Consider the following 26,464-nt stretch of genomic DNA (forward strand, 5'->3'; position numbering starts at 1 on the left):
GTAGTTCTTTGTAAACCTTCGGGTCCGTAGTTAGTAGCTAGATGGCTTCATCCATCTCTCTTGATTCTCAGTACAATGGTCTCTTGGCGATCCATATCATATAACTCTTTTGCGGGGTGTTTGTTGGGATTGATGAACTTTGAGTTTATGATTAGATCTATGTTTTTATATCCATGAAAGTATTTGAGTTTCTTTGATATCTTTTATGCATGATCTCTTATAGCCTCGTATTTCTTCTCCGATATTTGGGTTTTGTCAGGCCAACTCGATCTATTTATCTTTCAATGGGAAGAGGTGCCCGGTAGTGGGTTCGATCTTACGGTGCTTGATCCTAGTGACAGAAAGGGAACCGGCACATATGTATCGTTGCTACTAAGGATAAAAAGACGAGATCTATATCTACTGCCATATAGATAAACAGATCTTGTCTATATCATGTCATCATTATTATTGCATTACTTCGTTTTTCCTTGAACTTAATACACTAGATGCATGCTGGATAGCGGTCGATGTGTGGAATAATAGTAGTAGATGCAGGGAGGAGTCGGTCTACTAATCTTGGACGTGATGCCTATGTAATGATCATTGCCTGGATATCATCATAATTATTTGAAGTTCTATCAGTTGCCCAACAGTAATTTGTTTACCCACTGTTTGCTATTTTCCTTGAGAGAAGCCACTAGTGAAACCTACGCCCCCAGGTCTTATTTCTCATATATTTGCCTTTGCGGTCTACTTTTTCCTTGCTTTTATTTTCATATCTATTAAACCAAAAATACAAAAATACTTTGCTGCACTTTATTTTATTTTCGATCTATTTATCCGATCTATTACAATCTTTTTACCATCATGCACCAATTTCTGGCGTCGTTACCCGAAAGGGATTGACAACCCCTTTAACATGTCGGGTTGCGAGGTGTTGTTATTTGTGTGCAGGGGTTGTTTACATTGTGTTGCTTGGTTCTCCTACTGGTTCGATAACCTTGGTTTCATAATTGAGGGAAATACCTACCGCCGTTGTGCTGCATCAGCCCTCCCTCTTCGGGGAAATACCGACGTATTTCCAGCTGCCATCACGTACCCCGGAAGGGATTGACAACCCCTTTAACACGTCGGGTTGTGAGGATTGTTATCTATGTGCAGGGGTTGTTTACGTCGTGTTGCTTGGTTATCCTACTGGTTCGATGACCTTGGTTTCATATCTAAGGGAAATACCTACCGCCGCTGTGTTGCATCATCCCTTCCTCTTTGAGGAAATTCCGACATAGCTTCAAGCGACATCAAAAGGAATTTCTGGCACCGTTGCCGGGGAGGATCTTCAACATATACCAGGTTCCTAATCGCAAATCTCATCTCCTCGCAATTTACATTATTTGCCATTTTCCTCTTGTTTTCCTCTCTCCCACTTCACAAAAATTTGCCGTTATATTTGCCTCTCTTTTTCGTTTGCCGTTTTCTTGTCAGATCTATCCTTTGCTTGCAATCATGAGTGATTTTGGTATGGCAACAACAGATGGTGGCCTAACTCCTAAGATTGGACATATTGGCAATTTGGATGCTAAAACTTTTATCTTGCGCAAGGAAACATTATGGGAAAAGAACGTATCCAAGAATTTTTCAATTGTGTTGGGAATCTAAGTCTTGATGATGCTCCTATAGTTAAAACTACTAGATCGATCTTATGCAGATGCTATTTCAGCACTAGTTCTGAATCTCGAAAGTAAATTTATTCGTACCCATCCTACTTTGCAAAGATTATTTTTTGAGCTTCCCGTCATAAAGAATCCTAGGGCTAAAAATTTGGCCACCCTTGTCCTTATGAATGAATTTGATTACATATTACGGGAAGCTAGGGAAATCTTTGATTTTTATGGTATGAATCATGAAAAACCTATGATAAATGAATTTCTCTACAATAGTGAGTATGCTTTAAGACATTTGCTTGGGGATAATAAAGTCTTTGATGAGAATATTGAAAAAGGAAGTCGCCATTTTAGATATAATCCAAGAGGTTTTCGATAATGTTAATCAACATTACTCTTGGATTGTTGCCTGGAATCAAAAAGGTTGTGATGAACACCAACTTAGTAACACTAAGGTTTCTATGGATGATATGTTTTATGTTGTGTTTACAAAACCCCATGACGAAAATACCTCTAAGAAAATTAAGAAGAAGGATGACAAAACTTAGATCCTTGCTTTATGCCTAGCTAAGGGCCTAAAACTATAGCACTTGTTGGGAGGCAACCTAATGAATAAAATTTATTTTTGCTTTTTGCTTCCTGTTTTTGAGTGTTAGAACAATTATGCTACTGTTATCATTGTGTTTTTTGTGTTTAATTTAGTGTTTGTGCCAAGTAAATCCTTTAGGATCTTCTTGGGTGATAGTTGTTTAATCTTGCTGAAAAAAACAGAAACTTATGCGCTCATGAAAACAATTCTAATTTTTACCAAAGCATGATAAAATAACAATTCCTTTTGCAGTAGATTAATGTACAAATTGCTCAGGTCTTCCTAATTTTTCAGAATTTGTGGAGTTCCAGAAGTTTTTGGAATAGTCAGATTGCTACAGACTGTTCTGTTTTGTTTGCGTTGTGTGCTTATTTTGATGGCTCTATGGTTTTCTTTGATGAGTTTTTGCCATAGAAAAGTTGGAATACAGTAGATATACTGCAAAAACAAAATATGAATTGGTTTGGCACAGTACTTATAGTAGTGATTTGCTTTCTTTTACTAATGGATCTCACGAAGGTTTTGTTGAGTTTTGTGTGATTGAAGTTTTCAAGTTTTGGGTTATCTTATGATGGATGAAGGAATAAGGGGTAGAAGAGCCTAAGCTTGGGGATGCCCCGGCATCCCAAACTATTATCCAAAAATGAGCAACCAACTAAGCTTGGGGATGCCCCCGAGTGGCATCCCCTCTTTCTTCTAACGTCCATCGGTATTTCACTCGAAGCTATATTTTTATTCATTGCATACTATGTGTTTTTCTTGGAGCTTCTTGTATGATATGAGTCTTTGCTTGTTTTATTTTGTGTTTTAAGTCTTGATCCCTTGCTGGACACACTTATTTGAGAGAGCCAAAATTATGTCATGACTTGTTAGAATTGCTCTCTACGCTTCACTTAAATTTTATGAGCTATGGACTTGCTCTAGTGCTTCACTTATATCTTTTTGAGCATGGTGTGCTTTAGTATTTTTGAAGAAATGCTCTCTTGCTTCACTTAGATTTATTTGAGAGTTAGTAAAATTTTCAAGAAATTCTCTCTTGCTTCACTTAAATTATTTTGAGAGAAAGAAAGAAATATTATGCTCATTATCTTCACTTATATTTGTTTGAGCTTATGAAAATCAACACATGAAAATTAGTCCCAAAGTGATAGATATCCAAGAAGGATATAATAATAACTTTCATGAACATCATTGGAAAAGATAGACTTGATTCTTAGTAATAGTTTTGAGATATGATGATGTGATATGTGAGTTATGTTGATGAGTAATTATGCTTTAGTAAGAATATTGGTGTTAAGATTTGTGATTACCTATGCAAGCACGAAAGTCAATAGTCATGTAATGAAATTATATCCTACTTGTGGTGCATTATTCGGTGTTAATTATGCTTATGAGATTATCTATTTCTCGGTTGGTCGCTTCTCAATCTTTTGCTAGCCTTCATTTTGCACTAAGTATGATCTCTACTTGTGCATCCAAAAACCTTTAAACCAGTTTTGCCACGTGAGTCCACTATATCTACCTATATGCGGTATTCTTTTTCCGTTCTAAGCAAATTTGCATGTGCCACCTCTAATTTTCAAAATAAACTTCTCTTTTGTGTGTTCATTTCGCTCGCAGAGCGGAGAGGGTGGCTAATATTTTCCATGCTGGGTGTATTATTCTCACGATGAGTGTTTATTCACTTGTCATTGCACGAGAGTAAGGCAAAGGTTTTAGGGATGCCCTGTCTCGAAATGAAAAAATGAATTTACTTTATGTTGTCAAATAATAAATTCCTTGGAAAGTGTTGGTATGGAAGGCACCCATGGATACAGTTATCCATGGAAAGTGAAAGTATGGTGGAAAAGGGAATAAACTTTATTTTCTGTTTGGGGACCGCCTATGGTATATCTAGCATGGAAAATGTTTGGAACTCTAAGTCATTTTCATTGATGGGATGGATACACCTCCCAAAATGTTTTTATCTCTAAGTTTTTTGCTTTGAGATCTGGCACCTCTACAAATCCCGACTTCCCTCTGCGAAGGGCCTTTCTTTTACTTTATGCAATTTTTATTTTTGAACTTTAGTCTCCATCTTCTCTTATAAAAGCACCAACTAGGAGGCAGTATGATCGTACTTAAGTATTGGGTGTAGCTAATATGTGAGTGTGTTTCATGAATGGATCAATGGTTGAGCATGATGGGATAGGGATAACTTATTTTAGTGTTGATATTTTGAAAGACATGGTTGCTTGTTGATATGCTTGAGTATTTAAATTATCATGTCAAAACTAGACTATTGCTTTGAATAATATAAAAGTCCAAATGTCCATGCTACAAAGAAAGAAATATGATATGACATGTTAGGCTGCATTCCACATCAAAAATTCTGTTTTTAACAATTACCTACTCGAGGACGAGTAGGAGTTAAGCTCGGGGATGCTGATACGTCTCCAACGTATCTATAATTTTTGCTTGTTCCATGTTGGTATATTATCAATCTTGGATGTTTTATAATCATTTTATAGTCATTCTATATCATTTTTGATACTAACCTATTGACATAGTGCCAAGTGCCAGTTGATGTTTTTTGCATGTTTTTTACATCACAGGAAATCAATATCAGACGGAGTCCAAACGCAAAGAAACTTTACGGAGATTTTTCTTGGACCAGAAGGAACCTAATGGCCTCTGGCTGCGCTTGGGGGGGTGCTCCGAGGAGAGCACAACCCACGAGGGCACGCCAGGAGGCCCAGGCGTGCCCTGGTGGGTTGTGCCCACCTCGGGTGCCCCCCGGACCGCCTCTTCGCTCTATAAATACCCTAATATTCACAAAACACTAGGGGAGTCGGCGAAATATTGATCCAGTCGCCGCAGAGTCCAGAACCACCAGATCCAATCTAGACACCATCTCAGATGGGGTTCACCACCTCCATTGGTGCCTCTCCGATGATGCGTGAGTAGTTCTTTGTAGACCTTCGGGTCCGTAGTTAGTAGCTAGATGGCTTCATCTCTCTCTCTCTCTCTCTGAATTTTCAATACAATGGTCTCTTGGAGATCCATATGATCTAACTCTTTTGCGGTGTGTTTGTTGGGATCGATGAACTTTGAGTTTATGATCAGATCTGACTTTTTATATCCATGGAAGTTATTTGAGTTTCTTTGTTCTCTTATATGCATGATTGCTTATAGCCTCGTATTTCTTCTCCGATATTTGGGTTCTGTTTGGCCAACTTGATCTATTTATCTTGCAATGGGAAGAGGTGCTTTGTAGTGGGTTTGATCTTACGATGCTTGATCCCAGTGACAGAAGGGAAACCGACACGTATGTATTGTAGCTACTAAGGATAAAACTATGGGGGTCTATCGGTACATAGATAGATCTTGTCTACATCATGTCACTGTTCCTATTGCATTATTCCGTTTCTCGATGAACTTAATACACTAGATGCATGCTGGATAGCGGTCGATGTGTGGAGTAATAGTAGTAGATGCATGCAGGAGTTGGTCTACTAATCTTGGACGTGATGCCTATGTAATGATCGTTGCCTGGATATCTTCATGAGTATTTGAAGTTCTATCAATTGCCCAAGAGTAATTTATTCACCCACTGTTTGCTATTTTCCTCGAGAGAAGCCACTAGTGAAATCTATGGCCCTCGGGTCTCTTTCTCATATATTTGCCTTTGCGATCTACTTTTTCGTTGCATTTATTTTTAGATCTATTAAACCAAAAATACAAAAATACCTTGCTACAATTTATTCTTATTTATTTTATTTGGCGTTCGATCTATCAATCTGCTACAATTTTATCTCACGTCCGTTTGCCTATCTTGAGGCGCCATACCCTGAAGGGATTGACAACCCCTTTAACATGTCGGGTTGCAAGGATTTGTTATCTATGTGCAGGGGCTGTTTACATTGTGTTTCTTGGATCTCCAACTAGTTCGATAACCTTGGTTTCATATCTGAGGGAAATACCTACCGCCGTTGTGCTGCATCATCCCTTCCTCTTTTGGGAAATACTGACGTAGCTTCAAGCGACATCAGTATGTTACTTGTCCGAGATTCGACCGTCGGTAACTTCATACCTAGTTCAATCTCGTTATCGACAAGTCTCTTTACACGTTCTATAATGCATCATCCCGCAACTAACTCATTAGTCACATTGCTTGCAAGGCTTATCGTAATGTGCATTATCGAGAGGGCCTAGAGATAACTCTTCGATACTTGGAGTGACAAATCCCAATCTCGATCTATGCCAACCCAACAAGCACCTTCAGAGACATCTTTAGAGCATCTTTATAATCACACAGTTACGTTGTGATGTTTGACAGCACATAAGGTGTTCCTCCGGTATTCGGGAGTTGCATAATCTCATAGTCAAAGGAATATGTATAAGTCATGAGGAAAGCAATAGCAATAAAACTTAACGATCATTATGCTAAGCTAACGGATGGGTCTTGTCCATCACATCATTCTCTAATGATGTGATCCCGTTCATCAAATGACAACACATGTTTATGGTCAGTGTCGGTGTCAAAACCGGCGGATCTCGGGTAGGGGGTCCCGAAATGTGCGTCCAGGCCGGATGGTAACAGGAGGCAGGGGACACAAAGTTTTACCCAGGTTCGGGCCCTCTCGATGGAGGTAAAACCCTACGTCCTGCTTGATTAATATTGATGGTATGGGTATTACAAGAGTTGATCTACCACGAGATCAGAGAGGCTAAACCCTAGAAGCTAGCCTATGGTATGATTGTTGATGTGTATGTTGTCCTATGGACTGAAACCCTCCGGTTTATATAGACACGGATAGGGTTAGGGTTACATAGAGTCGGTTACAATGGTAGGAGATCTGAACATCCGTATCGCCAAGCTTGCCTTCCACGCCAAGGAAAGTCCCTTCCGGACACGGGACGGAGTCTTCAATCTTGTATCTTCATAGTCCAGGAGTTCGACTGAAGGTATAGTTCGGCTATCCGAACACCCCCTAATCCAGGACTCCCTCAGTAGCCCCCGAACCAGGCTTCAATGACGATAAGTCCGGCATGCAGAGTGTCTTCGGCATTGCAAGGCGGGTTCTCCCCCAAATTCCGTGTACCTGTTGAATAAAGTCCGGTGTCTTGTAGATGTTGCGCTCCTTGGCCTCTACGCCCAATAATGGCCGCTTCCCACATGCCAAATGGATATGAAAAGTCTAAGCGCTTTTACATTCACACCCCTAGCCGCGTAAATGAGCTACCCTATTTAGGGGGACGATGATTTAGATCCAAACCACATCTTCCTTCCTTCGCAAGTGTTCATCAGATCGCATCCGACGAAGGTCCATTCCACCATGGCCAGTCATCACAACTCTTCCCCTCACCCTTCCAGCCCTCAGCCCGGGTACTGGGAGAGATGCTCCATCCCGCATAGCGAGCTAGTGAAGCTCCAGACCAAGGGATTTCTCCCCCCGGCCTACATGGTCCCGGTTCGAGCCGGTCTTGCCATCTATAATGGCGGAAAGCAAGCGGAGGATGCCCCCAATCCCTCCAAAGGAGAGTGAGTATGCCTTGCCCCTTATTTAATAAGGGGGCTCGGGTTTCCAATCCACCCATTTCTCCGGGGGCTGCTGGAGTTCTACGGTCTCCAACTACACAATCTCATGCCAGCCTCCGTATTGCATATCGCGGGCTTCGTAGCCCTCTACGAGCTGTAGTTGGGCGTGGAGGCTCATTTCGGGCTATGGAAAAGGTTATTATGCCTTGTGCCCCGCTCTAAGGAGGGGTCAATGTATCAAGTGGGCGGAGCCGAAGTATGGCGCATCGCCGGGACCGGATATCTGTCCGGAACCCCAAAGAAGGCGTCCGAAGACTGGCCCTCGGAATGGTTCTATATAGAAGACGTCCCGCTGCCGGATCCTGTCCGGGTCGGCCTCCCAGAATTCGATGGTGCTTCTTTAAAGAAGCGCCTAAGCTGGCGTCCGCGGAGCCCTCAGAGGGAAAGTGACAGGGACATCATTTACCTGATGGGCCGAATAAGACTGTTGGCCCATTCCGGACTAACCATGATCGGGGTTATGGCCGAATGCATCATGCGGGGGGGTGCAGCCGATTCAGTATAGAAGCCACCCCATGTGGGACTTCAACGGGGAGGACGACGCCACCCGCTGCGGCCGTAAGGGGCCGGATTCGGCTGCCGCTCTACTAAAGATCTTGTCCACTTTGTACAAGGGGGAAGAGGAGAAATTTCTCCGCGTCAACCCAGAGGGGGGATTCTCTATGCACAATCCCCCAAGCTGGGTAAGTGGTTGCCTTTACTTGCTCACCCGTTTCGTATTCCCATTGTTAAATATTCAGTCTGACTACTTCAACGCAGGAACTGCGCCGGGCTGTTAAGGAAATAAGCAGCCCTTCTCCACAACCCGAGGACCCAGAACGGTCCCTCGACCCAGCCTCTCAAGAGGATCCGGACATATCTGTGGAGCTAATTGATGGAGTGTTCCATCAATTGAGTATGGACAACGCCTTGGTGGCCATTACGGATGATTACCCAGGGCTAATTCCGGCCACCCAGGTAACTGAGATCAAAGTCCCAGTACCCTGAATAGGTGTCCGCCCTCTCGTGTTTTCAGTTTCCTGGTAACAACCGAACTTTGCAGGGGAGGTTCTTGAGGCGGGAGGCCGAACCTGCGGCAACAAGCCAACGAGGGGCTGTAGGGCCCTGTGGGCAGAAAAGAAGTGCGGTCCGGACCGAGGCATCAGTGCAAAGGTATGGTGCGCCTCCCCATCCTAGGTGTTATACCTTCGAGGCACATCTGACACTTGCTTTCTTTAGGACAAAGAGACCCCGCCGGACTATATCCGGAGATGCTGTCAATCGTGCCTCCACCAGCCAGGCTCCAAAGCCTGGTCCGGAGGTAGAGGCGAACGCAAGGCGCGTGCCAGACGCTCCTCCGACGGAGGAAGCGGACGGGTTGTCTGCCACCAACTCTGAGGTGGAGAGTGCCATGAACCACAGGCGCCGCCGGACAATTCTTCGCGACGCTTGTTTCTCCCAAGGAGCGTTAGATGCCTTCAATTCGGGAGATGCGTACCTCCGTGCCGCTCAAAATGGTCTAGCCAGAGCCACAGAGGAATATGTAAAAGACATACGGGTAAGAAAACTTTGGTATATATGTAGCAGTAGCCCCCGAGACTGAAAACAGTTAGAATAACTGGTTTAAGGATCATTTGAAATGCAGGTACTTACAGAAAAGAATTCCCTACTGTCCCAGGAGCTGGAAGAGTGCAAAGCCCAACTGGAGGCCGCACTAGGGGAGCCTAAGGAGACCCCCTCCGGTAATATATATTTCGAAAGATAAGTATGTGGCGAAGCACGGTTTGTGTGCGAATCTGACAAATAAAATTGCAGATTGCGTCGGATTGAATCCGGAAAGGCAACACCTCGAATACCAACTAAAGGCTAGTGAGAGGGTGCTGTTAAAGGTGATGGGGGAGAAGAACGTTCTCCAAGATGCCAACACCTGGCTGGGCGTCGAGCTAAAAGATGTTTGTGCCCAGCTGTCAGACTCCGTGAAGGAGAATCAACGGCTTTGGCGTGGCATATTTAGTAAGTGCTTGAACGAACCTTTTTAAAAGAAAGTTCGATGGTGCCGTTGATTAACAGAGCGATATCCGTAGGTATGTTAATAGGTCGTCCTACAGAAGAGATGCCTAGTTCTATGGGTGACCTTCTTCCCGAGCTCTTACAATTGCTTGATCGAGTTCGGCGGGCGATGCGAGGCGTCGCCCAGGTCCTGTGGCCATCCATCTCCATGCCCGAAGGTCTGGGAGAGCTTGCGGAGAAGGTGAGAGGAGCACGGCGGTGCTTCCAGTTGTGGAAGATATCAGCCTGCCGTCAAGGCGCTAGGGAGGCCTGGGCCATGGTGAAGATGCGGTATTCACAGGCTGACCCCAACCCTATGGCCGAGGTTGGACCTGTAGGGCCCGATGGGAAGGAGATCCTTGTGAGCTTAGTATACAGCCAAGTAGAGTTGGCCGCAAAGTATTCACAGCAGGACTGTAAATTGGACAGCCTGTTAGATGGTACTGAAGAGGAGTACAGTCAATCAAAATGACTATGTAATCGAATTGACATTTATAATGCATTCTAGCCGGATTGTAGATCATTTGTCATGGCTGACCTTTTCGCTTCAACCTCGGGGCCTGACGGTCCGGAGTGTGTCCGAATTCCCATGCGGTTATATAGGAACCGGGGAATGCATGGAGACCAGGCGTAGGGGTCATTATGGCGTTAACAGACAAGTGCCCGACTAGTTATGTTATATTACATGGTTTGTAAGAAACATCTTCCAGGGAGAATAGTTCCGTTAGGGGTTCCTTTCCCTGGGAGGCATGCCCTAAAGTGCATGTCCATGCTGCGAAAAGAAATGCAGGAAAAACATCTGGGGGCATAAAAATAAAAAAGATCATCTTTAGTTCACCGACCGAATATTCCCTTAAGAATGCTAGCTGTCGGCTTCACCCAGTCTGAGGTACACGTCCGGCTGACCCGGCAGTAACAATCGCAGAGGTGCTCCCTTTACCACCTAGCCGAACAATCAGGAACGTAGGGGTAAGCACAAGAGCCAGGCAACCCAGCTTGGCCAAAACTTAAGTCAGATCGATGCATATAATGGTGAATAAAAGGTACATGCGGAAGTGTGACACATGTGTGGGGCATGAAGCCCGTATAAATAAGCTTCTGTTTAAAGAAGCCCCCAGGTCTGATGAGCGCGGATAGCGCGTCACTTTATGAGCTTTTAATGGCTATAAGAGATTGAGAGAGAAGAAGAGGAATGTAAGACAGAAAATATATAAAAAATGGACAGAGGAAGGAGACGAACACTGAGTCCGGCGCTAGGCATAAAATCTTCGGAGACGGGCTGCGTTCCATGGGTTCGGCTCGAGTCGGTTATCCGATGCATTTCGCAGGCGGTACGCTCCACCAGTTAGAACTTGGTCAATTATGAAGGGACCTTCCCACTTGGGCTTGAGTTTGTCCTTTTTCTTGTCCGGCAGGCGTAGAACTAATTCACCAACGTTGTAATTTTTGGCCCGTACTTCTCTGCTTTGGTATCGTCAAGCCTGCTGTTGATAGAATGCGGAACGGGCTTTTGCCACATCACGCTCTTCCTCCAATACGTCCAAACTGTCCTGCCGATCGAGCTCGGCTTCTCTTTCTTCGTACATGCGCACCCGAGGTGAGTCATGAATTATGTCGCAAGGCAAAACTGCCTCTGCGCCCTACACCGTAAAAAATGGTGTGTATCCGGTGGTGCGGTTCGGCGTGGTCCGCAGCCCCCAGAGTACGGAGTCAAGCTCCTCTACCCAGTGCGTGTTGGATTCCGTGAGGGACCGCACTAATCTGGGTTTAATGCCGCTCATGATAAGACCATTTGCATGTTCGACCTGGCCGTTAGTTTGTGGATGATAGACGGAAGCATAATCGAGCTTGATGCCCATGTTTTTGCACCAGAGTTTTACCTCGTCGGCCGTGAAGTTCGTGCCGTTATCAGTGATGATGCTGTGGGGGACGCTATAACGGTGTACAACCCCGGATATAAAGTCTATCACAGGTCCGGATTCGGCCGTCTTAACAGGCTTGGCTTCTATCCATTTGGTGAACTTATCCACCATAACCAGTAAGTATTTGTGTTTGTGGGTTCCGCCTTTAAGGGGTCCAACCATGTCAAGCCCCCAGACCACGAAAGGCCAAGTGATGGGGATGGTTTGGAGGGCAGTAGGTGGCATATGGCTTTGGTTTGCAAAGAGCTGGCAACCGGTGCATTTTTGGACTAAGTCCTGGGCGTCTGCCCGGGCCGTCGACCAATAAAAGCCTGTATGGAAGGCCTTGATTACTAGGGACCGAACTGCAGCGTGATGACCACTGAGTCCGGGATGAATTTCAGCCAGGAGGTTCCGCCCTTCCTCTTTGGAGATGCACCTTTGAAGGACTCCGGTAGTGCTTTTCTTGTAAAGGTCTCCTTCATGGACTTTGTAGGCTTTGGATCGCCGCACTATGCAGCGCGCCTCATTTTGGTCCTTGGGGAGTTCCTGCCTAGTAAGGTAGGCAAGGAATGGTTCTGTCCACGGGGCGATGACGGCCATTATTACGTGGGCTGAGGGTGTTATTTCAGTGGCAGAGCCTCCGATTGTGTCAGAATGTTTGGTGTCGGGCAGTGCGGTTGGGTCCGGGCTGTTATTGTTTGGCTCCCCTTCCCATGCCACGGATGGCTTGAAAAGCCTTTCCAAGAAGATGTTGGGGGGGACTACATCGCGTTTTGCACCGATGCGTGCCAGGACGTCCGCCGCCTGATTATTTTCCCGGGCTATATGGTGAAATTCAAGTCCCTCGAACCGAGCTGACATTTTTAGGACAGCGTTTCAGTAAGCTGCCATTTTCGGATCCTTGGCATCGAAGTCTCCATTTATTTGGGAGATTGCGAGGTTCGAGTCCCCGCGCACCTCTAGGCGTTGGATGCCCATGGATACTGCCATCCGGAGACCATGTAGAAGGCCCTCATATTCGGCTGCATCATTGGAGTCCGTGTACAGAATCTGTAGTACATATTGAACTGTGTCTCCTGTGGGGGACGTCAAAACGACGCCAGCCCCCAGTCCAACCAACATTTTGGAGCCGTTGAAATGCATGATCCAATTTGAATATGTGCCGTACTCTCTAGGGAGTTCGGCCTCCGTCCATTCTGCGACGAAGTCGGCCAAAACTTGTGACTTGATGGCTCGTCGTGGCTTATAAGTTATGTCGATCGGGAGGAGCTCGATGGCCCATTTCGCAATCCGGCCCGTTGCGTCACGGTTGTTTATAATGTCGTTAAGTGGTACTTCCGAGGCTACTGTTATTGAACACTCTTGAAAGTAGTGTCGTAGCTTCCGGGATGCCATGAATACCGCGTACGCAATCTTTTGATAATACGGGTACCATGATTTGCAGGGAGTGAGGACAGTGGACACGTAATAGACCGGCCTTTGAAGGGGGAATTTGTGTCCGTCCGCTTCTCGTTCAACGACGAGCATTGCGCTTACAACCTGATGTGTTGCCGTGATGTACAATAGCATTGGTTCGCCGATGTTTGGCGCGGCCAGGACTGGGTTTGTTGCCAGTATGGCTTTTATTTCGTTGAGTCCGGCCATGGCTGCGTCCGTCCATTTGAAGTGTTCGGTGCACCGAAGGAGACGGTAAAGGGGAAGGGCCTTTTCTCCCAAGCGGGAGATAAAGCGGCTTAGAGCCGCCACGCATCCGGTTAACTTTTGTATTTGTTTGAGGTCCTTTGGGATATCTAGTTGCGACAGAGCTCGGATCTTGGCTGGATTTGCTTTAATTCCTCTGTTGGATACAATGAAGCCCAAGAGCTTTCCGGCTGGAATGCCGAAAACGCATTTTTCCGGATTGAGCTTGATGTCGTATGTTCGGAGATTATCAAATGTGAGCCTCAAGTCGTCTACTAGAGATTCAACATGTCTTGTTTTGACGACCACATCATCTACGTATGCCTCCACTGTTTTACCGATCTGGCTTGCCAAACATGTGTGAATCATGCGCTGATATGTTGCGCCGGCGTTTTTGAGCCCGAAGGGCATCGTGTTGAAGCAGAATGGCCCGTATGGTGTGATAAATGCCGTTGCGGCTTGGTCTGGTTCTGCCATCTTGAGTTGATGGTAGCCAGAATATGCGTCGAGGAAACACAACGAATCATGTCCTGCGGTTGCATCGATAATTTGATCGATGTGGGGGAGGGGGAAGGATCCTTTCGGCAAGCCTTGTTAAGGTCTTTAAAATCAACACACAGGCGCCAGGATTTGTCCTTCTTTGGTACCATCACCAGGTTTGCTAGCCAGTCCGGATGTTTTATATCTCTGATGAATCCGGCCTCTAATAGCTTTGCTAGCTCCTCTCCCATAGCGTGTCTCTTAGGTTCGGAAAAACGCCGGAGAGCCTGTTTGACAGGTTTGAATCCTGTTTGGATATTTAAGCTGTGCTCCGCCAGCCTGCGTGGGATTCCTAGAATGTCTGAAGGGTGCCAGGCGAAAATGTCCCAGTTCTCTCGTAGGAACTCTCATAATGCGGCGTCGACATTAGGGTTTAACTGTGCCCTGATGGAAGATGTTTTATTGGGGTCCGTTGGATGAACTTGGAATTTGACTATTTCGTCCGCTGGTTTAAAGGAGGTGGATTTGGATCTTTTGTCGAGTACCACGTCGTCCCTATTCACGGTAGAGCGCAGCACAGTCAGTTCCTCGGCCGCTAGGGCTTTAGATAGTGCCTCGAGGGCCAGTGCGGCTGTCTTGTTTTCGGCGCGGAGTGCTATATCCGGATCACTAGCGAGAGTGATGATCCCGTTAGGCCCGGGCATCTTGAGCTTCATGTACCCGTAATGGGGTATTACTTGGAAGATTGTGAATGCTTCCCGCCCTAGCAAAGCATGATAACCACTGCTGAATGGGGCCACGTGGAACGTGACTTCTTCGGACCTGTAATTGTCCGGCGTGCCGAACACCACATCTAGTGTGATTTTTCCTGTACAACGCGCTTCCCGACTGGGGATTATTCCTCTAAAGGTTGTGCTGCTTCGCGTGATGCGGTTCCAGTCTATATCCATTTTTGGAGGGTTTCCTCATAAATGAGGTTCAATCCGCTGCCGCCGTCCATGAGTACCTTGGTGAGACGAAAGCCATCCACTATTGGACTGAGGACCAATGCGGCTGGTGCTCGGGCTATTCGGAATTTAGGTTCATCACTGGCGTTGAAGGTAATGGCCGTGTCACTCCATGGGTTTATTGTTGCTACTTGGTAGACTTCGGCAAGGCTGCGGAGTGTCCTTTTTCGCATGTTATTTGATGCGAAGGTCTTGAAGTCTGTTAATACAGTATTGGTGTCTCTGGGGTGGCTTTCTGTGGCTTCCGGGATTAGGAGGTTTTCGCCAATTTTAGCCACCTGCCGGAGTATCCAACATGCTCTAAGGTTGTGAGTTGGTGTGGCGTCCTCTGTACTATGAATTTTACAGCGTCCGTTAAGCCATCCTTCCAGTACGGTTCCATTGCCCTATAGAGGGTTTTTGCCTTTTGGTGTTTGACCCGGGTGTCTGGCGATGATGCACCCTTTTATTTAGGACTGGGCTTGCATTAAGGGTCGGACTATCCCAAAATTTTGTTTTGGTTTTCCGGGCACTTTCCGTCGCACAGTACTTTTGTACTATGGACGCTAAGTCAACGAAGCGTGTAATATCACGGCGACTTATGGCGTTGAGTATTCCCTTGTCCGTGCAATTATTGCAGAAGGATAGAATTGTGTCTTCCTCGCGGCAGCCCTTTATCCTGTGCATAACCAGGAGGAATCTGGCCCAGTAATGATGTACTGTTTCTTTGGGCTCGTGCCTGATTTGGGATAGATCACTAATGTTTGGGTGGGTGGGTGGAATTGAATACGAAGCCTTACCCCTTCTGAGGCTCAGAGGCCGAGGAATTTCCGAACTCGGAAATTTGGATTCCTGGATGTCGTCCAATGAATCCAGTCCGTCGCCTGATTCTAGGTTCAGGTCTTGAGTGATATCCTCCCCTCCGCGGACATCCGGCTTGGAGGGATCGGGAATCCGGACGTAGCGAGTCCTTAGGATAGATGAAGGGTCGCCGCACTGTCCCTCTACCACGGCAACGTGGTGGGTGGCTTGGGGAGAGTTAATCTCTCTCAGATCGGTTTTAGGCCCAATCTGGTCGTAATCCGTAGCGACTCCCAGGGCGGCGAAGCGATCCAAGAGCTCGTTTATAGGGGAAAGCTCTATTGGATCTAACTGCTCGGCAAGTTCCGAGTTAACATGAAGATTGTTTTCGATGGCTCGAGAGGTCATCATCGGCGTAGAAGCCGAACAGGTGGTCATAAGAAAACCACCTAGCCGGAGGGTTTGGCCGACAGCCAAAGCTCCTTTAGCAACGGTGCCGTCTTTAAAGACGGGGCGAGGCATCCTTCCTGATGGCGACGACACAGAGGAACTCTCAATGAAAGCACCAATGTCGGTGTCAAAACCGGCGGATCTCGGGTAGGGGTCCCGAACTGTGCGTCTAGGCCGGATGGTAACAGGAGGCAGGGGACACGAAGTTTTACCCAGGTTCGGGCCCTCTCGATGGAGGTAAAACCCTACGTCCTACTTGATTAATATTGATGGTATGGGTATTACAAGAGTTGATCTACCACGAGATCAGAGAGGCTAAACCCTAGAAGCTAGCCTATGGTATGATTGTTGACGTGTATGTTGTCCTACGGACTAAAACCCTCCGGTTTATATAGACACCGCATAGGGTTAGGGTTACATAGAGTTGGTTACAATGGTAGGAGATCTAAACATCTGTATCGCCAAGCTTGCCTTCCACGCCAAGGAAAGTCCCTTCCGGACACGGGACGGAGTCTTCAATCTTGTATCTTCATAGTCCAGGAGTTCGGCTGAAGGTATAGTTCAGCTATCCAAACACCCCCTAATCCAGGACTCCCTCAGTCAGGAAACTTAACCATCTTTGACTAACGAGCTAGTCAAGTAGAGGCATACTAGGGACACTCTGTTTTGTCTATGTATTCACACATGTATCAAGTTTCCGGTTAATACAATTCTATCATGAATAAACATTTATCATGATATAAGGAAATATAAATAACAACTTTATTATTGCCTCTAGGGCATATTTCCTTCAAGTAATTCCAAGGTTGATACGATCACCATCACACACTCCCTCTACCTTCGGGATTAGAATTGAACCTAAATAAATGTTATTTGGTGTTTGCATTGAGCATTAATATGATTAGATCATGTTTATTGCAATACGGTTATTCATTTAAGTCAGAGAATAATTGTTGTTATGTTTATATGAATAAAACCTTCTATGGTCATACACCCAATGTGAATGATTTATTGAATCTCGATCGTAGTGATACACATATTCATAATATTGATGCCAAAAGATGCAAAGTTGAGAATGATGGTGCAACATATTTGTAGCACTGCCGTTTAGGTCATATTGGTGTAAAGCGCATGAAGAAACTCCATGCGGATGGACTTTTGGAATCACTTTATTATGAATCATTTGGTACTTGCGAACCATGCCTCATGGGCAAGATGACTAAGACTCCGTTCTCCGGAAAAATGGAGTGAGCTACTGACTTATTGGTAATAATACATACCGATGTATGCGGTCCGATGAGTGTTGAAGCTCACGGCAGATATCGTTATTTTTTGACCTTCACAGATGATTTGAGCAGATATGGGTATATCTATGATACGTCTCCAACGTATCTATAATTTTTGCTTGTTCCATGTTGTTATATTATCAATCTTGGATGTTTTATAATCATTTTATAGTAATTTCATATAATTTTTTGGTACTAACCTATTGACATAGTGCCAAGTGCTTGTTGTTGTTTTCTGCATGTTTTTTACATCGCAGGAAATCAATATCAAATGGAGTCCAAACCCAACGAAACTTTATGGAGATTTTTTTGGACCATAAGGAACATAATGGGCCATGGCTGCGCCTGGGGGTGCTCCGAGGAGAGCACAACCCACCAGGGCGCCCCAAGAGGCCCAGACGCGGCCTGGTGGGTTGTGCCCACCTCGGGTGCCCCCTAGACCGCCTCTTTGCTCTATAAATACCCCAATATTCCCAAAACCCTAGGGGAGTCGACAAAATATTGATCCAGCCGCCGCAGAGTCCGGAACCACCAGATCCAATGTAGACACCATCTCGGATGGGGTTCACCACCTCCATTGGTGCCTCTCCGATGATGCGTGAGTAGTTCTTTGTGGGCCTATGGGTCCGTAATTACTAGCTAGATGGCTTCCTATCCCTCTCTCTGAATTCTCAATACAATGGTCTCTTGGAGATCCATATGATGTAACTCTTTTGCGGTGTGTTTGTTGGGATCAATGAACTTTGAGTTTATGATCAGATCTATCTTTTCATATCCATGAAAGTTATTTTAGTTTCTTTGATCTCTTATATGCATGATTGCTTATAGCCTTGTATTTCTTCTCCGATATCTGGGTTTTGTTTGGCCAACTTGATCTATTTATCTTGCAATGGGAAGAGGTGCTTTGTAGTGGGTTCGATCTTACGATGCTTGAAACCAGTGACAGAAGGGGAACTGACACATATGTATCATTACTACTAAGGATAAAACGATGGGGTCTATCTCTACAAAGATAGATCTTGTCTACATCATGTCATCATTCTTATTGCATTACTCCGTTCCTCCATGAACTAAATACACTAGATGCATGCTGGATAGCGGTTGATATGAGGGACTCTACCCCCCCCCTGTGTCGCCCCCCGCTAGGGCGGCTCAGGCCGAACCCTAACCCCGCCGCCATCGGGCTCCCAACCCCTCCATCCCCTCCCCTCCACCTCCGTTGGAGGAGGCCGCCGGGCAAAGCCCCGGGCGGCTGACGGCAGCGGCGGAGGCCCCCTTCCCTCCTATGTTCCTTCGGGTGAGGCGGGCCACCCATGGCGTAGGGGCCCTCCTCCCCGATCTGAGCCATCGCCGCGGAGGTGCGGCCGATCTTGCCGCCGACGGTGCCTTGGCGGCGTGGTTGTCAGATGTGGGGTTCCGGCAAACCCTTAAGGTTCGAACACTAGGGTGCGCGCGAAGCCTTTCCTTCCCACCAATCAACGCCCTAGCTCACTAAGATCTCGTGGACAAACTCGACGAACTCGCAACACAGGATGACACAAGATTTATACTGGTTCGGGCCACCGTTGTGGTGTAATACCCTACTCCAGTGTGGTGGTGGTGGATTGCCTCTAGGGTTGATGATGAACAGTACAAGGGAAGAACAGCCTCCTGAGGTTGAGGTGTTCTTGTGAGTAGGCTCTCGATCGGGTTGGATCAAGCTAAGATGAGATGCCTCTACTATGGTGGCTAGCTCTACTTATATAGGCCCTGGTCCTCTTCCCAAATATCGAGCAGGAAGGGAGCCAACAATGGTGGGCTAATTCGAAGGGGGACAGCTAGTACAAGCTATCCTGACAAAAGGTGTTCTGCGCCTGCGAAAGGCTCTGGTGGTGACGCCGTCTTGGGCTCCACGATGACCTCCGTCTTGCCGTCCTCCTGGTCTTGGTCTCGTTGCACCAATATATCAACCTTTGCCTGATGTCTCGGTACTCTTCGCCTGCACTGGCCTCCTTAGCACCAAAGAGGAAACAAGGACGCTGCGCGCGTTGGCGCCCGCCTAGTGTCGTGCATCATGGCTCACGTCACGAGGGTCTCGTGAGGTTTGCCCCGCCTTGATATCTCTGCTCCACGTGACCTTGCCTAGCTAGGCTACTCCCGAGGAGGTCTTGCATTGTCCGCCTCGTGAGGCTTGGACCCTCGCGAGGGTCTTGGATGCTTTGCTGGTGAAGATGGGTTGTACCGCCTGCAGGCTCAGCCACGCCACGGGCCGCAGGTAGGCAAGTCTGGGGACCCCCATTCCCAGGATGCCGAAAGTAGCCCCCGGGCCCAAGGTGCGCTCGGGCTTAGCTTCGCAGTGAAGCCAAGGGCCAAGTTCGGAGCACTGTGGGCCCCAAAAGCCTGCGGCCTCGATTGACGCATGGCGGTTGATTGGACGTGGGCGTCTCTGCTTCCCCATGCTGCCTTGGCAATTGCATGACTTGACAAGTACCTGCGACATGCAAGGAAAACCATCATTACATGCAATCGTGGGAGATGCCGGTTGGCCTTCTCTTGCTATAAATAGGGAGGGGGCGGAGCCCCCGTTACCCATATCTTCCTTGCTTGCTTGCTTCTTCCTCCTTGCTCCACTGCCAACAACAATGGCGCCCATCAGAAAGTTTTCTACTGAAGAGAAAGGAAAGGCTCCCCGCGATGATCCGGGGCCTCTTCCACCAAAGAAGAGGTCGATTCATCACCGTCATGAGGCGACGATGCAGGTGGTGTCGAGGCCTTGGTGCGAGCGGCCTCCTCTGGGGTACCCGCTGCCCTTGTACGCCCAAGCCGGGGGCTCGGGAGAATGGAGTGACGAGCAGCGCCACCCACGCCGCATCCAGGGCCGCCGCGCCTCGACGACTTGCGCCGTCGCCCCTGGAGTTCACGCCGCGGACTCCTCGCGCGAGTTGGAGTTGTGGGCGTCGATGCCTCCGATCTCCTGGATCCGCTTCCCGCGGTTCTTCTCCGACGTGATGCCGCCGAGGGGGCCTCTCAAGCTCTGGCTGCAGCACGCCGACTGCAGCGCTCCGACGACTGGAGCAGAGATCGAAGCGGCTTGGGGATGATGCAGCCCGAGGGGCGCCCCCAACAAGGTAAGCTGAAGACATAAGCAAAAGGGATACATGCCGCAGGGACGGGCCCACGCGGCCTGGGAATAATGCAGCCCGTGGGGCGCTCCCAGCTAAACGAGCTTGGAATATGTCACCTGGTTCTGTAGATGAAGCAGAGTTGGTGCAGCTGAAGGTGTGCGCTGGAGAAATGACTCCTCATGAGCCGCCAGAACCCTGAGCCTCGGGAGGCTCTGGGGGCTCGGGAGGTTCCCTGAAGACTGTCTCCATCTCCTCCAGAATGGCGTGGTACCTGGCTTCCTAAACCGCTAGGACGCGTCGCATGTTGCGCTGATAGGCTGACGCCACGCTTTGTAAGCCAAAGGGCATACGAACGAAGCTGTGCAGCGGGCCCTCGCAATGGCCCACATGTGAAGGCCAGAAACGCTCCTGAGATGCGGCCCTGTTGAGCCCTGGGACATCAATGCAGACGCGCAGCCCAACATCCTTGCCAGGATGCGGAGCTGCGCCTTGTGGGCAGCCGTCGCCGCGCATGGCTCTTGCTTCTTGCAGTTCCTGGGTGGTCTTGGTGATGAACTCCTGGGTGGTGGGCACTCCTTGCCCTGTGCTCTCCTCAGGGTCGCGTGCCGTGAAGCACGCCTCCAAGTGGTGCCCAAGCACCTCCCTCGTGAGGTTGGCAAGGTCCTAGGCCCTCCAGAAGAGAGCCCCCGAGCCCTGCCTGAGGAGGGAGCCGGGCGTGCCTTCCTATGTGACTGAGGGAGGCGCCCCTAGAGCAGGCACTGGTCCTGACATGGCTTCTGCCGCGACGCCGTCCTCCTGAGGTCCTGCGCGGCGCGACTGCTTCTTCTTGGGGACGGTCTCCAGAGGGCCCTCATTTCTGCTGTCAGGGTCGTCGATTGATGCGGCTTGAAAGGCGCGCTCGAGGGAGCACACCACATCCCTCTCTTCACACAGAACCGTGATGATTCCTCCGCTTCCTGGCATCTTGAGAATGTTGTGGCCGTGATGAGTGACTGCCATGAACCTGGCCAGGGCTGGATACCTGAGGATGGCATTGTACGGCAGGCGGATGTGCCCGACGTCAAAGTCGATGAGCTCAGTGCGGTAGTTCTTGCGCTCCCCGAAGGTGATAGGTAGGCAGATATGCCCTATCGGCATGGTGGAGCCGTCGGTCACTCTTGAGAAAGGCTTGGTGGGCTGGAGCTGCTCATATGGCACTTGGAGGTTGTCGAAGGTGGTGACGGACAGGATGTTGAGCCCTGCGCTGCCGTCGATGAGGGTCTTGGTGACCTGCACATTGCTGATGACTGGGGAACACAACATAGGGAGGGTGCCAGCGGTGGCTGCGCACTTGAGTTGATCCACCGAGTTGAAAGTGATGGTGCATTGGGACCACTTGAGCGGGCGCGTGGCCTCAAGCTTGGGAAGCGCCGCGTTCACCTCGCGAGCAAACTGCTTGAAGACGCGATGGGAGGCTGGGGCCTGAGAGCCGCCCAAAATGCAGGCGATCGCGCGCGGCTCCTGGAAGCCCCCAGCCCCCTCGTCCTGGCGGTGGTCGTCGTTCCTTCTTGGTGGCGGCAGCGGGGGAAGACCGGTGTTGCCCTGGGGGCGATCCTCATGAGGCGGGTCCCTCCAGGCACCCTCGCGAGGTTGGTCCTGCGAGCGGTCCTCACGAGGCCGGTCGCGCCACTCTTGGCGCGGGCCACGGTCGCCCCAACATCCGCCTCCACGTCCTCCTCGATGGCCGTAGCCCCGGTCGTTGCGCTCGGGGCGTCGACCGTAGCGTCCTTCTCGTATGGCTCTGAGCTCTTGACAGTCGCTGTTATTGTGGGTGTTCAGGTTGTGGAAGGTGCAGAATGGTCGGCCGTTCTTGGATGTCTCGGGCTAATCTCTGCCTCGCTTGATGTCGGGCTCCGCTGCGAGCACAACTATGTCCTTGTGCTTCACGTCCTTGGCCTTGGCCTTCTTCTCCTCCGCGCCCATGGCTGGCGGCTCAAGGAGAGAGAGGCGCCCCTCCTCAGCTCTTGCGCACCTGTTCACCAGGTTGAACAGCTCCTGAGATGTGCAGAGCTCCTCGTGGATGGCGAGCTCTTCCTTCATCTTGACATCACGGACGCCGTCGGAGAACGCAAAGATGATGGCCTCGTCCGTGACCTTGGGGATCTTGAGGCGAGTGTTGTTGAAGCGATGGATGTACTTCTGGAGGGTCTCTCCTGGCTGCTGCCTGATGCGGCGTAAATCACCCGCGGCTGGGGGGCGGTCGCGAGTGCCCTGGAAGTTGGCGATGAAACGGTCGCGCATCTCGTCCCAGGAGGAGATCGAGCCGTGCTGCAGGTTTAGGAGCCAGGAGCGAGCTCCATCCTTGAGAGCCATGGGAAACCAGTTCGCCATAACCTTTTCGTCGCCGTTGGCCGCTTCGATGCTCAGCTCATAGAGCTGCAGGAACTCCGTGGGGTCAGCGGTCCCGTCGTAGCGTGGAGGCAGATCCGGCTTGAACTTGCCCGGCCAGGCGACGCTACGCAGCTCGGGAGTGAAGGCGCGACAGCCAGCCGTGGTTGCCGGGGCCCGCCTTGAAGGTGGAGCTTGGTCTTGACAAGGCCCGCGCTGCATTGCTGCGGGCGGTGCACGGTCTTGACAAGGTGGCGCGGGGTGTGCAGGTGCGGCTTCTCATGGCCGCGGAATTTCTTGGCAGCTTCTTTCTTCGCGCGCGGGCGCTGGGCGCGGTGGATCACGTCGTGGAGCCGCGCGCCTTGGTGCCAAGGCGACGTCTTGGGGCTGAGGTGGTGGAGGAGCACCATGAGCCCCGTCGCCTGCAGCTTGTTGAGGGGGACGTAGAGAGTGGGACAGCGCCGGAGAGCCCCCCGCGGCGTGGACGAGCTCGACGACGCGTTCGAGCCACTCCTCGCAGAGGTCGTCGATGGGGCGGTAGCGCAGGAGCTCGTTCGCTGCGAGGAGCATAGCCCATGCCTCCATGGGAGCACGATGCGCGTGAGACGAAGAACCGGCAGGGGTCAGTGATGGAGTGGCAGTGAGGCCGTCCCGCCGCACCGAAGGATGCAACGAAGACGCCTGCTGCTCGTTCCCCGCCGGCGGGGGACGGAGAACAGTGATGTGGCCCGCCGACGGGAGCCGTCTGAGCGACGCGGGCGGTGAGGGCAGCCCGACTCTCAGCTCGAGCATGGCGAGCGTCCGCCATGGAAACAACAGAGCGACGGACTGATGGAAGGGAGGCTACGGCGCACCCCTACCTGGTGCGCCAAATGTCGGATGTGGGGTTCCGGCAAACCCTTAAGGTTCGAACACTGGGGTGCGCGCGAAGCCTTTCCTTCCCACCAATCGATGCCCTAGCTCACTAAGATCTCGCGGACGAACTCGACGAACTCGCAACATAGGAAGACACAAGATTTATACTAGTTCGGGCCACCGTTGTGGTGTAATACCCTACTCCAGTGTGATGGTGGTGGATTGCCTCTAGGGTTGATGATGAACAGTACAAGGGAAGAACAGCCTCCTGAGGTTGAGGTGTTCTTGTGAGTAGGCTCTCGATCGGGTTGGATCAAGCTAAGATGAGATGCCTCTACTATGGTGGCTAGCTCTACTTATATAGGCCCTGGTCCTCTTCCAAAATATCGAGCAGGAAGGGAGCCAACAATGGTGGGCTAATTCGAAGGGGGACAGCTAGTACAAGCTATCCTGACAAAAGGTGTTCTGCGCCTGCGAAAGGCTCTGGTGGTGACGCCGTCTTGGGCTCCACGATGACCTCCATCTTGCCGTCCTCCTAGTCTTGGTCTCGTTGCACCAATATATCAACCTTTGCCTGATGTCTCGGTACTCTTCGCCTGCACTGGCCTCCTTAGCACCAAAGAGGAAACAAGGACGTTGCGCGCGTTGGCGCCCGCCTGGTGTCGTGCATCATGGCTCACGTCACGAGGGTCTCGTGAGGTTTGCCCCGCCTTGATATCTCTGCTCCACGTGACCTTGCCTAGCTAGGCTACTCCCGAGGAGGTCTTGCATTGTCCGCCTCGCGATGCTTGGACCCTCGCGAGGGTCTTGGATGCTTTGCTGGTGAAGATGGGATGTACGGCCTGCAGGCTCAGCCACGCCACGGGCCGCAGGTAGGCAAATCTGGGGACCCCCGTTCCCAGGATGCCGAAAGTAGCCCCCGGGCCCAAGGTGCGCTCGGGCTTAGCTTCGATGCGAAGCCAAGGGCCAAGTTCGGAGCACTATGGGCCCCAAAAGCCTGTGACCTCGATTGACGCATGGCGGTTGATTGGACGTGGGCGTCTCCGCTTCCCCATGTTGCCTTGGCAACTGCATGACTTGACAAGTACCTGCGACATGCAAGGAAAACCATCATTACATGCAATCGTGGGAGATGCCGGTTGGCCTTCTCTTGCTATAAATAGGGAGGGGGCGGAGCCCCCGTTACCCATATCTTCCTTGCTTGCTTGCTTCTTCCTCCTTGCTCCACTGCCAACAACAATGGCGCCCATCAGAAAGTTTTCTACTGAAGAGAAAGGAAAGGCTCCCCGCGATGATCCGGGGCCTCTTCCACCAAAGAAGAGATCGATTCATCACCGTCATGAGGCGATGATGCAGGTGGTGTCGAGGCCTTGGTGCGAGCGGCCTCCTCTGGGGTACCCGCTGCCCTTGTACGCCCAAGCCGAGGGCTCGGGAGAATGGAGTGACGAGAAGCGCCACCCACGCCGCATCCAGGGCCGCCGCGCCTCGACGACTTGCGCCGTCGCCCCTGGAGTTCACGCCGCGGACTCCTCGCGCGAGTTGGTGTTGTGGGCGTCGATGCCTCCGATCTCCTGGATCCGCTTCCCGCGGTTCTTCTCCAACGTGATGCCGCCGAGGGGGCCTCTCAAGCTCTGGCTGCAGCACGCCGACTGCAGCGCTCCGACGACTGGAGCAGAGATCGAAGCGGTCCCCACCGGCAAGATCTTCATGACGCGCGGCTGGGGCGAGATCGCGCAGGTCTGTCGTGCGAGGGGCGCCCTTGCGATCCACTTTGAGTACGATGGCGTATCCACGCTCTTCCTCAAGGTCTTCGATGCCTAGGGCCGCCGCCTGGAGTGCTGCTTCGGAGAGGAGCGCGAGGCTGATGCGCGCCCTGCTCGCGACCACTCCAGCAGCAGTAGCCCTTGGGAGTCCAGCAGCTCTCCTGAGCTCTATGAGACTCTGGAGACGAGCGATGATAGTTACGTGCCCCCGAGCTCTCGCCGCGCTCAGGGAAGAGCTGCGACGTCCAGCCGTCGCCGCCGCTGATCTGGATGGGGTTGGCGCTGGCCTCCCGTGGCCAACTGTTGATGATGGCGTCCACCACGGGAGGATGTAGATAAGATTCCCCTTAGTATCGGCTTTTGTTTCTTGCAATGAATCATGAATTACCCTGTTGGGGCATGAATTATCCGTAATGTCCTTTGTGCTTATCTTCCTTATTATGAGAATTTGGTGAACGCATGTCCCATTAAGGCTCGGTCCCCCTTTCTTTTCTCGCTATAGCTTGTTGCTCTATGCCGACAGGTCCTGGTCCCCAGGCAGGCTACAGCCGTCACTGGTATGCCAGGTCGCGTGCTGTGGTCAAGGCCAGGAGGTGTGCGGCCCGAGGTCCAGTAAGAGCCCCTGAGGCGCGATGCTCAGGAGGTCCCCCTTAGCGCTCAAGCATGCATGGTAAGGCGAGAAAGGGAGTTGACGTGGCCGCAACGGGGCTGCGGCAAGGCGTGAGTGACCATTAGGCCCAAACATTTAGCCAATCCGAGTGCGGGACTTATCTCGTCGATCTCGTGGCGACTCCTAGCATTGCGCTAGGGCTGCGCGCCTACTCGTGCAGCTTAGCTAGGCTAGCCCATACGAGTTCCCCTCCCTTCATGCTCTCCTTAGTGCTCTATGTCCTCAGGCCCCGGCCCTCGAGCGAGCTCAGCCGCCACTGGTAAGCCAGGTCGCGATG

The sequence above is a fragment of the Triticum dicoccoides genome, chromosome 3A, assembly GCF_002162155.2.
Source record: "Triticum dicoccoides isolate Atlit2015 ecotype Zavitan chromosome 3A, WEW_v2.0, whole genome shotgun sequence".
Taxonomy (NCBI): Eukaryota; Viridiplantae; Streptophyta; class Magnoliopsida; order Poales; family Poaceae; genus Triticum; species Triticum dicoccoides.